Raw genomic sequence first — 14,965 nt, 5'->3', positions numbered from 1 at the left:
GCGATTTTCAGCTTATGACGCACAGCCGGGGACGGAACCCCTGCTGTAAAGCAGGGATAGCCTGTAAAATGTCTGCAAGTCAGTGCAGGAAGCCTGTTGCTATTAATGTAACATGTGAGATTCAGGACTGATATTTGTCAATTTTGTGATTAAGATTTCCTGACAAGAACAAAGAATGATACTGCTACCTTACTTGGGTTAAAAACTGCAATAGGGATAGAGCCCCAAAATATGGATCATGCATATTGTAGCAAGCACTTTCTGCCAAAGTAAATCTTCAAACCTCCTGGTATGCATGAGCTTAAGTTTCTGCAACAGACTTTGAAGTCCAAAATATATTAAGAGGAAACAATGTGGCTACCAAAACAGATCAAGTCTAGTAAGAACCAGAAGGGGCAAGCTAGCATATGCATCAGTACTGGCAACAGCAAGATATACAGCCCTGCAAACTACAATATCAATTGCATCCCTATTAGTAATAGTATCAGATATAGTAAATTTTCAAATCCAATAAAATTATTGTACATGCTATTGAATATTGGCTGTTAGGTATCTGGCTATTAAACCTAAGCTATTATTATTATAATTACAGGCAGTCCCCGCTTACAACAGGGGTTCCGTTCTAGAGACGCTTTGTAAGCTGAAAATTGTCGTAAGCTGGAAAATCGTCAAAAATCCTAAAAAACCTTACTTTTAATGCTTTGGCTGTATATTAAAAACTATGTAAACTGCATTTATATTGCTTTTTTCACAAAAAACTTTAAATATTGATTATTTTCCATTTTTGGAGTCATTTCTTCCGCAAGATTGGCGACATAAGTGCCGTAAACCTGGAACATGCACCGTAAGCCTGGAAATAATTTCTGATGAATAAATTTGAAAAGCACCATGACCGTGGAACGTTGTATACCGAACCCGTCGTAAGCCAGGGACTGCCTGTATATTATCATGCCTGTGGATGAAGCTCATATGGGATGACAGCATTGGAGATGACAATTATTTTAGCAAACTTTTATCAAATTTTACTGCCTGTCAGTTTGACCTGTAGATAAAGAGTAAGACTGTAATTTCATGCTGGTTAGAAACATTCATGACATTGGCAAATTTGTCAACTTTATTGCTCAAGTGTATAAAAACTACAGCAGACAGAATAAATATGGTATTTTCATAATAAAATTAAGTTAAATATGGTATTTTCATAATAAAATTAAGTTTCACATATACTATCCAAGTAATTACACAGCTATACTTTTCTACTCGAATGGCAGCTAAATTTGAAATTTGCGGTATCGATTAATTTGTTTTCAGTAGTAGTAAAGGTAACTACCCTCCCCTCTGCTGGGGAACCATAGGTGCAACAACACTAGAGAAAATAACTTCTTTTGTGCTTCATGTCCATTAGAGGGGGGGAGGGAGGACTCCAATCTGTAATTACTTGGTAACTACGTACCGCTGACCCCTTATTTGTGTTCTCGGCATTCACAAACTAGCATGTTTGCGGATTTCCCTATGGACCATATCTACCCATTATTCATGGGAAATTCAAATATTTGTGGTAATTTTCTATGAGAAATATCCACAAATGCCAGTTTTTTTCATCACATCATAAAATGCACTTTTTGTTATAAAACTATTAAAAAAAACAGGTACATATGTATTAAAATTTTTAGTGGGTTTTACTTGAGTTTTAACCAACAAAATAGGCAGTTTTAAGCATTTTTATAGGAGTTTCAAATATTCACGGATTCTAGCTATTTGCGGGGCAGGTCTGGCATGCATTCCCCGTGAATACAGGGGGAACACCGTATATCAGAAACAATTTTAGTATGAAAATACCATTTTCACATAAGTAACTTACCAAGTAATTGCACAGCTGAATCCCACACTGATAGGTGGTGGGATAAATGGATATATCTGCTTCAAACACAGTTAGTAATACTGATGAATTTGAAACATAATTACCTGGTAAGAGAGCTAGAGCAGGTGATTACTATCTTTTGGTTGTTGCTCATCTCTAGCCAAGGAGAGGGGGGAAAGGGCAAGCCAGCCCAACTCAGTGCCAAGCCAGCCCAACTCAGTGCCAGTCTCAAGCCCGCATAAATAGGGAGGGTTGGAGACTGGAAGGGCATCCATCTGTAAAATCTCCGGCCAGAACTTTTATGAAATGAGTCTTACAAGGAATGAGAATAGGGCTAGGCTGTCACCCAGAAGTGACCCACAGATACATCGCCCTAACTCTGTGGACATGCAAGGGCTACCGCATAGTGAACATATAAGGGGAACAGTAAAGGTCACTGAAGCATCAAAGAAAGTACAAGAGGCAAGGTTAAGATGGTATGGTCATCTGATGAGAAGAGAAGAGCAACACATGGCAAGAGGAGTGATGGATATGGAGATGGATGGAACACGAAGGAGAGGAAGACCTAAGACCAGGTGGAGAGATTGCATTAGAGATGATATGAGGGAGAAGGGAGTACAGGGGGAAATGACACAGGATAGAGGTAGATGGAAGAGACTCATTAAAAACAGCGACACCTAATAGGGATAAAGCTGGGAAGAAGAAGGGTTTGTTGCTCATCTTGACCCGTAGTGACTTATCGGAGCATCCATGATAAGTCCACTTTTGAAAGAGGACTCTGGAGTGAAGGAGTACTCCGAACACCCAAAAATTATCTTGTAGAAAAAACTTCCCCTGCCCTGGACACAGTACCAACAAAACATATATGACCAAAAAACGTTACCAACACCGACAACATTAAAATTAAAAACCATCATAACACCACCAACTGGTGGATACTCCAGGTACAAGTAACCCCTGGCTCCCCAAGAGAAACTCAACACCCAAATTGAAGGTCAGGGTTCAGTAGACAAATAGACTTTCTCACTAAGTCTGAACTTTGACATCAACCACCAGGGTACGCCAATATGTTCGGCTTCCCTCCTGTTCCAGTTTGCCCTAGCTCCTTGTTGGACGAGTGGTTTGCGCGCTCACCTACCAATCCGGCAGTACCAAGTTCAATTCCCCGCTCTGCCAACGAGGATTCAGAGGAATTTGTTTCTGGTGATTAGAAATTAATTTCTCTATATAAAGCAGTGCCTGGTTATCAGTGGTCTCAGTTAATGGCGATCTGGTTTTATGGCACTTGTCTAGTGCCATAAAATCGGCGATTTATGGTGCCATAATGGGCTGGGTTTCGGTTATCGGCACCATAAATTGCTGAGTTTCAGTTAATGGCCGTTTTCTCTTATCGGCACACCTCCAGGAACGGAACCCCCCCAACCAGGGACTGCCTGTAGTATGCATATATTATTTACTCAATAATGGTTGTTTAGTTTTTAATTCACTGTTGTTACTATTAAGATACTTTCAGCATTACTTTGTATATTAAGTTTAGCTTGTGTTTCACTTCCTTGCTGTATATACGTACATTATCTAATCAAAGAAGTACAATATACTCATATGTCATTAAATTATACCAAAGGAAGACCAATTGTTTCCATATTACAGTAAAACCTCAGATTTCGTACACCCTTGCTTTCGTACGATTCAGTTTTCATACTTTTTCCGATGAAATTTTGACTCTGGTTTCGAGCGAATCCTTGGATTTCGTACACCAGGAAACACTCCTTCCAGGGCACACATCGTGACTAGGCCCCATACCGAGCACCCAAACAAAGCAACCTGTGTTCCCTCATGATCCATTCTGCTTTTGTGTATTGTTTTTTGAGCTTTTTTTATTTTAGTGCAACTGCTAAATACTAAGCCATCATGGGACCAAAAAAAGTTCCAAGTGCCAGCCCCTCTGTTAAGAAAGAACTTGTAGCAAAGTGTTGGAGGATGTTGCACGCCAATCTCAGTAAGAAAATACCTACAACAAGTGTTGCTGTTAGTGAATTTATGGCCAAATGAGGCTGGTTAAAAAAATTCAGAGTGAACAGGCATATATAATGTGCCTACTCCAGTGATTAAGGATATGTTTGCAAAGTGAAGTGATGTAAAAAATTTTGTTGTGAATTCTCATCCCAACAATGATGATGTAATGCGTGTCTCCAACATGTTTATTGACAATGTCATGTTCCACGTTAGGTAAATTTAAAGGAGACATCAGACACAATGTTTCTGGATAGTTTTGTTGTGCAACAAGGGTCCAGTGACTCTCAACCTTGTCCTAGTATCAGTAAAAATAACAAAGAGGAAAAGTAACCCCAGACAGGTCCTTGATACCTTAAGTCCTTCTGGTGGGGGATTAACCTTCCACACAATAACCACTCCTTCTCCCTCTCCCCTCCTCTTCGTCTTCCACATGCTAACAAGTGTCTTCCATAAAGGTAAGAATGATGTTAAATGTTTATTCATCCATTTCATTAGTCATTTACATTTATTCTTCATTGTTTTCTGTATGTAAACCTGTTTATTCTCTATGAAATACATTTCTAAACATATTTTCGGGTGCTGGAATGTGTTAATTGGATTTACATTACACCTTATGGGAAATGACAATTTGTCCAAAATTGCATTTTTCCTAACTATACAAACCTGAGGTCCTTTTACAATAGGAAGGTACTAGCGGCAGCTGGATAGGTCGTAAGCTTTCGAACAAGGGGTTCGGTAGTTAACTGCTTGTCCGACAGGCGCGCGCGCGCGACTGGGAGGTAAACAAATCACTTTTGCTTTTGGCCCAAGCAAAAACTGCAGAGTGAGGGGTGGCATGAGGTGGGGCTATGTGTAAAAGGACCTCAGGTTTTGTATAGTTAGGAAAAATGCAATTTTGGACAAATTGTCATTTGTTCCGACACGGCATACAAACCTTCGGTCCTTTTACAATAGGAAGACTCACTTCTTGGTGGGTGGAATCTGAGTCTTTTGTGAACAGACTGGTGTTCGCCCAACCTTGGAAGCCTCCCTGGTCGTAAGAGCGAGGGAGGGATCCAAGCCTCTGTCCGATTGATCGGGGTGTGCACCGCAGGATCAATGGTCAGACCTCTGGACCGAGTACTAAGAGAGAGGCAAGCGTATCTCTTCGTACCAGCAATGTAAGAACTTGTTCCTGTACAGGAGCAAAGATAAAGTCATGGTTTTGACTCTTGTAGGCATCCACTTCCCCCCTTGTAGAAGGACAGTGGTGGATATTCTGCTCCTATCCCTAGTGAAAGGGATAGGATGGGGCTCTGTCATATAGCCTCACCGGCATCTCGTCCTTATCCAGCGGGTGAATGACCGTATCCCTCTACCCACAGGTAGAGGGGTAGAAAAAGATAGAAAGAGAAGCCAGTCACTTTCTCATTCACTATCTATTCATACAGTCACACCAGGACTCGATGCTGTTCAGCCTGCTAGGGTCTGGGTTAGCTAGACGACGTGTTGAGCAGCCACCACGGGTCCTAAGGAAACCGATCCAAGGACCTATGGGCAATATCCAAGAGGTATAAGGAAGGTGCCGGTGGTCTGGTTGTACCAGACCCCTGCCTTCCATACCTGCGCCACGGAGAAGTTCTTACGAAACGCCAACGAGGGGCCAATACTTCTGACTTCGTGAGCTCTCGGACGGGACGTACGGATGTCGTCACTACCATCAGCCTCATACGCCCTCCTGAAGACCTCACGCAGCCACGACGAAAAAGTGTTCTTGATACTTCTTTCTTGGTGACCCCGTTGCTAACGAAGAGGCGTCGACACTCAGGCCCGAGGTGTCGAGTTCTCTTCAGATAGCGCCGTAGCGTCCTCCCAGGACAAGCAGCATCTCATCCACATCATTATCTGCATGAAGTTCCCGTACTCTCTTCGCCGATGCCAGGTCCAGCAAGAAGAGGGTCTTGTGTTAGTTCCGTTGGGTTGGCAAGACCTTTGGAGGCTGCTCTTAAGCAAGGAGATCTCGAACGGTTCGAGATGTCCAATCCCGTCAGTTTCAGGACGAGCGTCAAGGCGGCTCTGTATCCTTTGACTGTGGGAACTTAGAGGAGCTTCCTCGGCGAGAAAACGAGGAAAACCGCTACCTGCTGAAGAGTGGCTCTGAGAGGAGATAGGCCCCGTCTACGACACCAACCACAGAAGACGGCCGACTTCCCCTGGTACACAGCTGCAGAGGACTGACGGACGTTTCCAGCCATCTCTGTTGCTGCGCTACGAAAAAGCTTCTCGTTCGCAAGAGATGGTGGATAACAGCCAGCCGTGAAGACGTAGGGACTGGACTGCTCGGTGGTACCGCTCGACGTGTGGCTGGGCGCGAAGGTTGTGCCAATGGGGAATTTCTCTCGGTTCTCTTGCGAGAAAGAGCCAGCAGGTCCGGATACCAAATGGCCTGTGGCCATTTGGGAGCCATCAGGATCATCCTGAGATTCGGGATGACCAGTGCTCGACTGATCACCTTGCGAATCAGGCTGAACGGGGGAAAGGCATAGGCGAAGAGGTTGTCCCACGGGTGTTGAAGAGCGTCCTCTGCAGCTGCCCATGGATCCCGGCACGGCCGAGAAGAACACCTGGAGCTTCCTGTTGTGCCGGATGGCGAACAGATCCTCGACTGTCGCCGCCACAGGTCGAAGAGCCTTTCCGCCACGTCCTGGTGTAGAGACCATTCGGTCCCTATCACCTGATCCCGACGGTCTGAGCGTGTCTGCTACTACATTCCTTCCCTGGAATGTAGCGTGCCGACAGCTCTATTGAGTGCGCCTCGGCCCACTCGTGCACCTGCCGAGTCAACTGATACAACGGGAGAGACACTAGGCCCCCCTGTTTGTTGACGTAAGCCACCACCGTGGTGTTGACGTACATCAACACCACTGAGTGTCCCATCAAGCGGTCCTGGAACTCTTGGAGAGCGAGAACGCTGCCTTGAGTTCCAGTACATTGATGTGAAGGTGCTTGTCGTTCTCGTACCACACTCCTGAAGTCCGCAACTCTTCCAGGTGTGCGCCCCATCCCTCGGTCGATGCCGTCGAGAGCAGCTGCATGTCCCGGGGGGAGAGTGCGCAGAGGCACTCCTCTTAAGGGGTTCCTGTCGTCCAGTCACCCGGCTAGGTCCTGCCTCACCTCCTGTGTCCGTGACAATGGAAAGCTTGGGGGATCCGTCCGCCTGTGACCAACTCTCCTTCGTCTCGCTGAAGAGACCGCAGGTGAAGACGCCCGTTAGGGACTGGCTTCCCGAGTGAAGACAGGTGTCCGATCACGACTTGCCATCGCTGAGCTACCTGTTCCTGCCGAGCACAGGAACTGGGTTGTTGGCTGCCTCCCTGAATCTGCTGATCCGCGAGTCTGCGGGGTAGACTCGCCCTGCTACCGTGTCGATCCGCATACCCAGGTACTTCATCCTCTGCTTGTGCTCGAGATCGGACTTTTCGAAGTTCAGAACGATCCCCAGATCGCGACAGAACTCGAGCAGTCGATCCCTGTCCTGTAGCAACTGCGAGCGGTAGCTCGCCAGGACTAACCAATCGTCGAGATACCCCATCAGACGTATCCCGTGCGAATGGGCCCAAGCAGACACCAGAGTGAACACTCGCGTGAACACCTGTGGGGCGGTTGAGAGACCGAAGCAACGTGGCCTGAGCTGTACACCGTCCCGTCGAGGATGAAGCGGAGGTACTTTCTGGAGGACTGAATGAATGGGTATTTGTAAATACGCATCCTTGTCAAGTCCACTGAAAGCATGTAATCGTTCTCCCTGATAGAGTCGAGCACTGCGCGTGCCGTCTCCATCGTGAAACCGGGTGTGGCGAACCAACCGGTTCAGGGGAGAGAGATCTATCACCGGGCGCCAAGCCTCTCGTAGACTTTTCCACCAGGAAGAGTCGGCTGTAAAAGCCCGGTGACTGATCCGTGCCGATTTCTACAGCTCTCTTGCTCAGCATGGTCTTGATCTCCTGTCTCAATGCTACGTCCTTCGATGCCCCTGGAACGTACGCCTGCTGTTGGACCGGGTTGGAGGTGAGGGGTGACCGAGATTCGAAGGTTAATAGATCTCCCTCCCGAAGGACATCTACAATCCAGGTCTCGGCGCCGTGGCGCTGCCAAGTTGCCCAATGGCTGGCCAGGCACCCCCCCACTTCCGGCAGCAGGTGAGGGGGAACGCCGTCCTTCCACTGTGAACGTCGTCTGGGTGGGGCTAATCGACACCTGACAGGAGAGAGCCGATACCGCTCCGACTCATTCCAGTCCTCGTCGAGGTCGAAACCTCAGGAGGACCGAAGGGGTATTTAAATACGGTGTCCGAAGACACGTAGAAACGCCTCTGTCGCAGTAGAGGAGGTGAAGTAGCTTGTTCGACCGTCCAGAACTGAGAGAGCCTTCTTGTCCGGAGACGAGAGACTACCTGGTTCAACCCAGTCGGCAAGCTCCGATCGCGGCAGACCCACCGTCGATTTGGGTTCCCTCTCGGGCCCCAAAACGACTCGAGCCGAGACATGGCTCTGCTGGTGGGAGCGGCGATCCTTCCCCGAGATCATTGTGCTGACGATCAGCGCCGTAACCTCGACAAAGTCCCTCTGGATCTCGGAAGTCACAGCATCTTGCAGAGTGGGGACCGTTAAGCCCTTCAAACAAGACCATATTCCGAGAACCTTCCTCCTAAGAAGGGGGAACAGCGACAGCCCTCTCGTCTTCCCCATCCGCTTGCGCATACGTCCTGGCCGGTTTTTTTTTTTTTTTTTTTTTCCCCAGAAACCGTGCTGGCACGTAGGGCGTTGTGGTGGGATCATGAGGGGGACTCACCCCTCACGATCACTCCTCAATACCTCGCTCCTCCCGGTGTAAACCCGAGGAGGTTGAAGGTACGGGAGAGGCAGACCTGACGCTCCCTCATTGCTCGCTGGCAGCACCAGCAGGCTTTGAGGGCTGCAGGCGATCGTCAACCCGCGGTGGCGATCGAGCTGCAGGCCTGGTCGAACCGTCTCCTGTGGAGAACGGCTGGACTGAGCACAGCGGCCCCGATCTCGAGTATCAGAAGAGCTGGTGCTGGTTGCCGTACCCGGTCGCTTTTCTGTGAGAGCGACGGTCAGGCGACCTGCAGGCTCCACTGTCACAGTGAGACCGGTGCTTGTCCTCACGGCACGTCACGTCGCTGGTTCCAGCCGTGGCTGGCACCGGCGAACGGGAGGACCTCTTCCCAGCCTCAGCCCGTGGTCGGTCGTGGACCGTCACGTCCCCGGGTAGCCAGCTGTTCGCCGCGAGAGTGAGAGCTGGTCTGGTGAGAGTCGCATAAGCGGCTGTCACCAGTCTTCCGCCCCCCCCGTGCCGTGAACCTGACGCTGAGCGGAATAAGAGGTCTGGTTCCTGGCTGCACGGTCGCTGTAGGCGACCGTACACTCGGTACCTCCCGCGAGAGGCCGAGACGGACCCTGATGCAGTGGCAGAACCACTGACACCAGGCGAGGAAGTACCGGTGTTAGCCGGTACCCCTCTGGTCCCCGTAGTCGTCTTCCTTGCGGAAGAAGAGACGGGCCCCGCTCCCGAAGGAGCAGGAGGACCAGCGGAAGGAACCCTCCCGTCCCACCGAGGTGAGACGGGTCCCGAGAAGCTCCCGAGGGAGACTTCTTAGGAGGGAGGAGGCAACCTTCTTCTTCCTCGGCTGTGAAGCCTTAGAAGTCGAAGGGGAAGAGGCGGCAGCCGACGACGATGAAGAAGATGAAGACGACGACGACGACACCTTCCTCCTCTTCTTCGTCAGCTTCCTCAGGACAGACGTAAGATCTGCTATCCAGGGCGGAGCCGGGGCTGCTGTAGCCGAAGCCACAGGGCCCGGACGCACCTGTACAGACAGACCAAAGTCTGGGGTAGTACCACCACGAACAGGGTAAAACGACATCAGCAGGTATGGGCATCTCAGGAAACAGCAGGCACAGCCAGCACAGCATCGGTAGGGACAGCCAGCGCAGCAACGGCAGGGACAGCCAGCGCAGCGACGACAGGGACAGCCAGCGCAGCAACTGCATGGACAGTCAGCCCAGAATCGGCAGGTACGGCAGGCAGCACCGGAAACACAGGAAGTGGAGCAGCAGCCAGCAACATCCTGGTACTGGCGGCAGGTCCAGGGGCGAGCTCTAGGGCAGCGGAAGTGTGGTCGCTGCAGCGCGGCAACCACGAGCGGCGGCGGCACGCCCCCCTCTCGGTACGGCGAACGGCACTTCACAGCGGTTGTAGGCAAGACTGTTACCACGTGAGGCGAGTACACCAGGTGAGGAGGGACGTCGTCACCTGGTTGCGTGGTCACCACTCCATGGGTGACCGCAGTAGGCCCAGACATAGAACCGCAGCCCCGCTGGTCACTAGCACGCCCTGTAAAAAAATGGCAAATGGAAGGACGCCCATACCTCACCAAGGTCCACCCTCGTGGCAGTAGCACCTGCGGAAATAACAGTAGTAGCGATTAGTGGGGGGGAAGTCCCCTCGCGCGGGGGGTGAGCCCTCTCCGAACGAGTGGAAGACCCCTAATACAATTGTACATCGGGCACCGAGCGCCCTCCCCCGCGCTCGACGGATCGGGCGAGGAGAAGAACGCCGATAACCTCCCCCCCCCCAAGGGGAAGGGCCATCTGTGGGAGCTGAGCGGGGGGGGGGGGGGGGGGGCGGGGGGGGGGGGGGGGGGGGTTCTCGTTCCCCACCCCCGCACAGTACCCATGTACCCAACAACAATATAAGAGCCCGAGAGCAATCGTGCCATCGGCCCGAATGCAAGGGCATAAGGATCAATTCCCTGACTGAGCGGAACTTGAACCAAATAAATATTGATGCAATCATAATAGGAATAAAATGAAAATGCATCTTGCATACGATTCACTTCACAATGAATAAGGGCTCGGATCGAGCGCATTTGCGCCCTAGGTACCGAGCGCAAGGGTGAAAGGATCAATTCCTTACCTTTTATGGATCAAGGTTTCTGGAAACCAATTGATCCATAATGAATTGATGCAAATCAAAAAACAAATATATGAAAAATGAAAAGACTACTGCGCTTGCGATTTCACTTCATACAAATAAAAAGGGAAGGATCAATTCCCGGGAATAGCGGAAACATTGATCCCAGTAAACAATGCAATCTCAATAAAAAATGAAAATGAAAAAGAACTGCACTTGCGATTTCACTTCATTCAAAATAAAAAGGGGGAAGGATCAATTTCCGGGTAAGCTCGGAAACTGATCCAAAATGAGTATTGCTACAATCAAAATAATATGATGAAAATGAATACTGTACTTGCGATTCCACTTCCATACTAAATAAGTTTCCGTGCCGAGCGCATTCGTTCGGCAACGGGCATACAGGTCAAAAAAATATAAATGAAAAGAGCACTTACTTACGATTTTCATCTACACATTTCCAACCCAATACGAGGATCATTTCTGGGAAAATGAATTCCCGCACTTACGCCCTTCAGTCCGGCACTCGGGTAATCGGAGGGCGTGGTGACACCAAGATCCTTTAATTCACAATTGAATTCAATGAAATGATTGTACTTACAATTCAGTTTCACTAGATAATTAGAAAAAGAAAAACACAATCATGCGAAAGCAAACGACGATGAAGCGGGCAGAGAGCGATGATACACGTCCACACGCCAGCAGGCCGAAAGCAAAAGTGATTTGTTTACCTCCCAGTCGCGCGCGCGCGCCTGTCGGACAAGCAGTTAACTACCGAACCCCTTGTTCGAAAGCTTACGACCTATCCAGCTGCCGCTAGTACCTTCCTATTGTAAAAGGACCGAAGGTTTGTATGCCGTGTCGGAACAATTATTGTTTTGGATTTTGTACGTTTCAGACTTTGTGAGACATTCTGGAACGGATTACATACGAAAACTGAGGTTCCACTCTATCTGGGATATGCAAGGATGAGTGTATGATCAGCGAGCCAGAGATGAAACGTGGGGATGAGCACCCTTTGGTCCTGGAAAAGGAAGATAAGACAAAAAGTATGGAGTGCATATATGCACCAAACCCTACAACAAAATCCTCTCTTTACTTCTAAGAAGCACTTGAGAAGTTTAGATTGCACACTCACTTTTGATACAGAACTGCAACTACACATTAAAGGTGGCAGCCCTTTTTGCCAGATGCCCAGTAAGGAGGGAGCCAATTCTTGTTGAAAGTCAGCCATGAACTTGAGTGGTTAACCAACAAAACCTCCCAGTATTTGTCCCAACAGAGGGACCAAAACTTAGAATCTAGGTACCTTACTTAAGTGGCGGAAAACTGTGACTTGCAAGTGTATTATGCTTATTGTGATTAGATTGATGGTGTTTGAGCATTCTTCTCCATCAAGAGTAAGTACAAAGATGCCCAAGGCTCAAATAAGTGTGCTAAGCTTATGTCACTTATGATGATCGTCTATTTTCTGTATAACGTACTGGTTGCAGAGATCAGTTATGCAGTCTTTCAACCATGTTGACTTGGTCTCTTGTCCAAAGGAAAAAGTACAGGTTGAGGAATATGTGATCTTCTCGAGAGGAGCAAACTTCCAATGCCAAACCCCCATCTAAATGGTCTGATGACCATGAAGGAAGCAGCAAGTAAGAGGGGCATAGACCAAATCTCACCTGCTCCTAGAGAGGTCACATACTACCATTTCTTCCAACTCAATCTGTAATTTTTTCACTGAGCAAGTGACAAAGAGGAAGAGATGCAATCAACATGGTTGAAAGATAGCATACGCTCATGATCTCGGCAACCAGTACCCAAAGAACTGAGACTGATCATCATAGGTTACATAGATCTAGGTAATACACACTCAAGTGTGCCTGGAACATCTTCATAATCAGTGTTCTGGGAGAAGAATACTTAAACACCATCAATCTACTAATCAAAAGCATAATTCACATTCAAGTCAAATTTGTCAACAATTTTATACTAGTACTAAATACTCAATAAGATCCAACAACATGACTTGATACTATTCTAGCATGTCTGCACAGCAAAACAGCCAACAAAAATTTATGCTACTGAGAGATGTCACTAGTTAACAGCCCCATTACTAAGCTCCAACAGACAAACTTTAGTTAGTCTAAAGGTAACCACATGAGAGGAAAAGGTTTGTTGGCTATTCTTGTAAGTAAATGATTTTTGGACTTTAGGTCAGATTCTATAAGTTCAGTAAGGTGAAGCCAACCTCCAGCCAGGTTAGGACCTAAGTGACTTAGATAAGGTTAGTTTGCATCTCTGTATTTCACTAAGCATAGTAGTCGGTATTTCTATATAAGCATTCTGCATCGTTCGTCCCCACGAATACGAAAGCCTCCAGGGTATTTCTACTGAATAGTTCCGCACGGACTGCGAGGAACGTAACTGCGGATACGACATCCACTAGGGATTGGGGCGTCCAATGTATTTCGCCATGTTTAGTACTAACCCCTGGGGGTTAATTCAGTCGTCCGAATAAATATTACTTAAAATTCTTGTTCAGGAGGTAAAACTGCGTAGAAAAACCACAACTGCCATAGTCTAGGCCGCCGCGGATATGTACCCTAGATCTACCGTCACCAGGAATTGGGGCATCATATGTATTTTGTCGTGTTTAGTACAAGCCCCTGGGGTTTAATAACAGTCATCCGCATAAATATTACTTAAATTCTTGTTCAGGAGGTAAAACTGCATAGAAAAACCGCAACTGCCATAGTCTAGGCCACCGCGGAATAGCTAGTAGTAATATATATCTACCTATATAGCTGGTTCACTTAAGGTACATTCTTGGATGAGCCATATGCTTACAAGACGTATGTCTGGCGGCCGCTGATTGGCTGGTACTGGGAGGTAGTCAGCTCCCAGCCAATCAGAGCCCGCCAAACAAACGTCTCGTAGATATAGTAGGGCTCACCCAAGAATCTACCTTAAGTGAACCAGCTATAGGTAGTAGTCTTCTCAGATTTAACCCCCACACAAAAACCCTTAGTAGCCTAAATCACTACCTATGATCGCAAATACTGTTGTCTAGGTGCGGGAAGTAGGCTCTCTCTAAAACTAGCTAGTATTAACTACCTAATTTCTGATGGGCTAAAATTTGGCAACTCACAATCATTCCAAACATTAAAAATAAAGGAATACCTATAGGCTATCATATGCTAATATACTAGGCTACCTAGCTACATGCTAAAACTAGACTTCACCTGCAGCCTGGCCCCCAGCAGTCAATATGAATACTAGGCTACTAGGGCTAGCTACTATTGCCTAGCTACCTATTTACCGAATTTTGTTTATGTGCAGTCTTTAGTTGATTTATGGTACTTATCATCTTATCATTTGGTATCTTTACTACTACTACTACCTGTTTTTACATCCATCTCCAGGGGACAGCTTTCATTTTGCACGTAACTACCTACTAGCCTAGTACTAGTAGGTAGTACCTACGAGGTAGTTAGTACTAGGTAGTATACCTAGCTAGTACCTACCCAAAATCCAGAGGAACGCGGTAGTACTACCTAGTAGGTATAGGTTCTTCAGTTCTAAAATGTAAACATTAGAAACCAACATGAACATCATAAGCAAGGCTATCACCTAAAATTAACCTACTACCTAGGTAGTAGGTAGCCTAAATGTAAATACGTATTTATAATGTTTGCACTTGTACGTTAACCTAAGCCAGCACAATTGTAATATTCGTTTCCCTTACACGTAGTATACCGATGGAACAATGCTGAGTAGAAATCGCTGAGTAAACCAGCAGTAAAACAATTCAAACTTGGCGGCTCGCACCCGCTTTCTGAGAAATTCTGACAAATGTTTATCAGCAACAGTGTTGCTACACTCGTACAAAATTGTAGTTTTATCGTAATTATCATCTTACACTGTTTCTGATATTTAACACATTTTTATAATTTGACAAAATTATGAATATATGTATGATTTCTTTGTAGTCATTAATATCTTGCAATTTACATAATTAAGAAAAAATACACATGAAACATTTCTCTCTACAAAAACGAAAAAATGGAATTATGAATAATTAATAATGTTATTAACAACTGTTATGAACAAATTATTACTATATTG

At 47.0% G+C, this 14,965-nt stretch overlaps 1 long non-coding RNA gene across 1 annotated transcript in view; it reads right to left on the bottom strand.

The window, feature by feature from the left end:
* Positions 1–14,722, bottom strand: part of LOC135217969 (uncharacterized) — a 47,831-nt gene extending 33,109 nt beyond the window's left edge. The window contains exon 1 of the long non-coding RNA XR_010315250.1: positions 14,586–14,722. This is a non-coding gene — a long non-coding RNA (uncharacterized LOC135217969). The remainder of the gene's footprint in view (positions 1–14,585) is intronic.
* Positions 14,723–14,965: the final 243 nt, after the last annotated feature.

This window comes from Macrobrachium nipponense, chromosome 9, assembly GCF_015104395.2.
Source record: "Macrobrachium nipponense isolate FS-2020 chromosome 9, ASM1510439v2, whole genome shotgun sequence".
Lineage (NCBI taxonomy): Eukaryota > Metazoa > Arthropoda > Malacostraca > Decapoda > Palaemonidae > Macrobrachium > Macrobrachium nipponense.
Note: the sequence above shows the minus strand (reverse complement) of the source record. Positions and strands in the feature narration are given on the sequence as shown.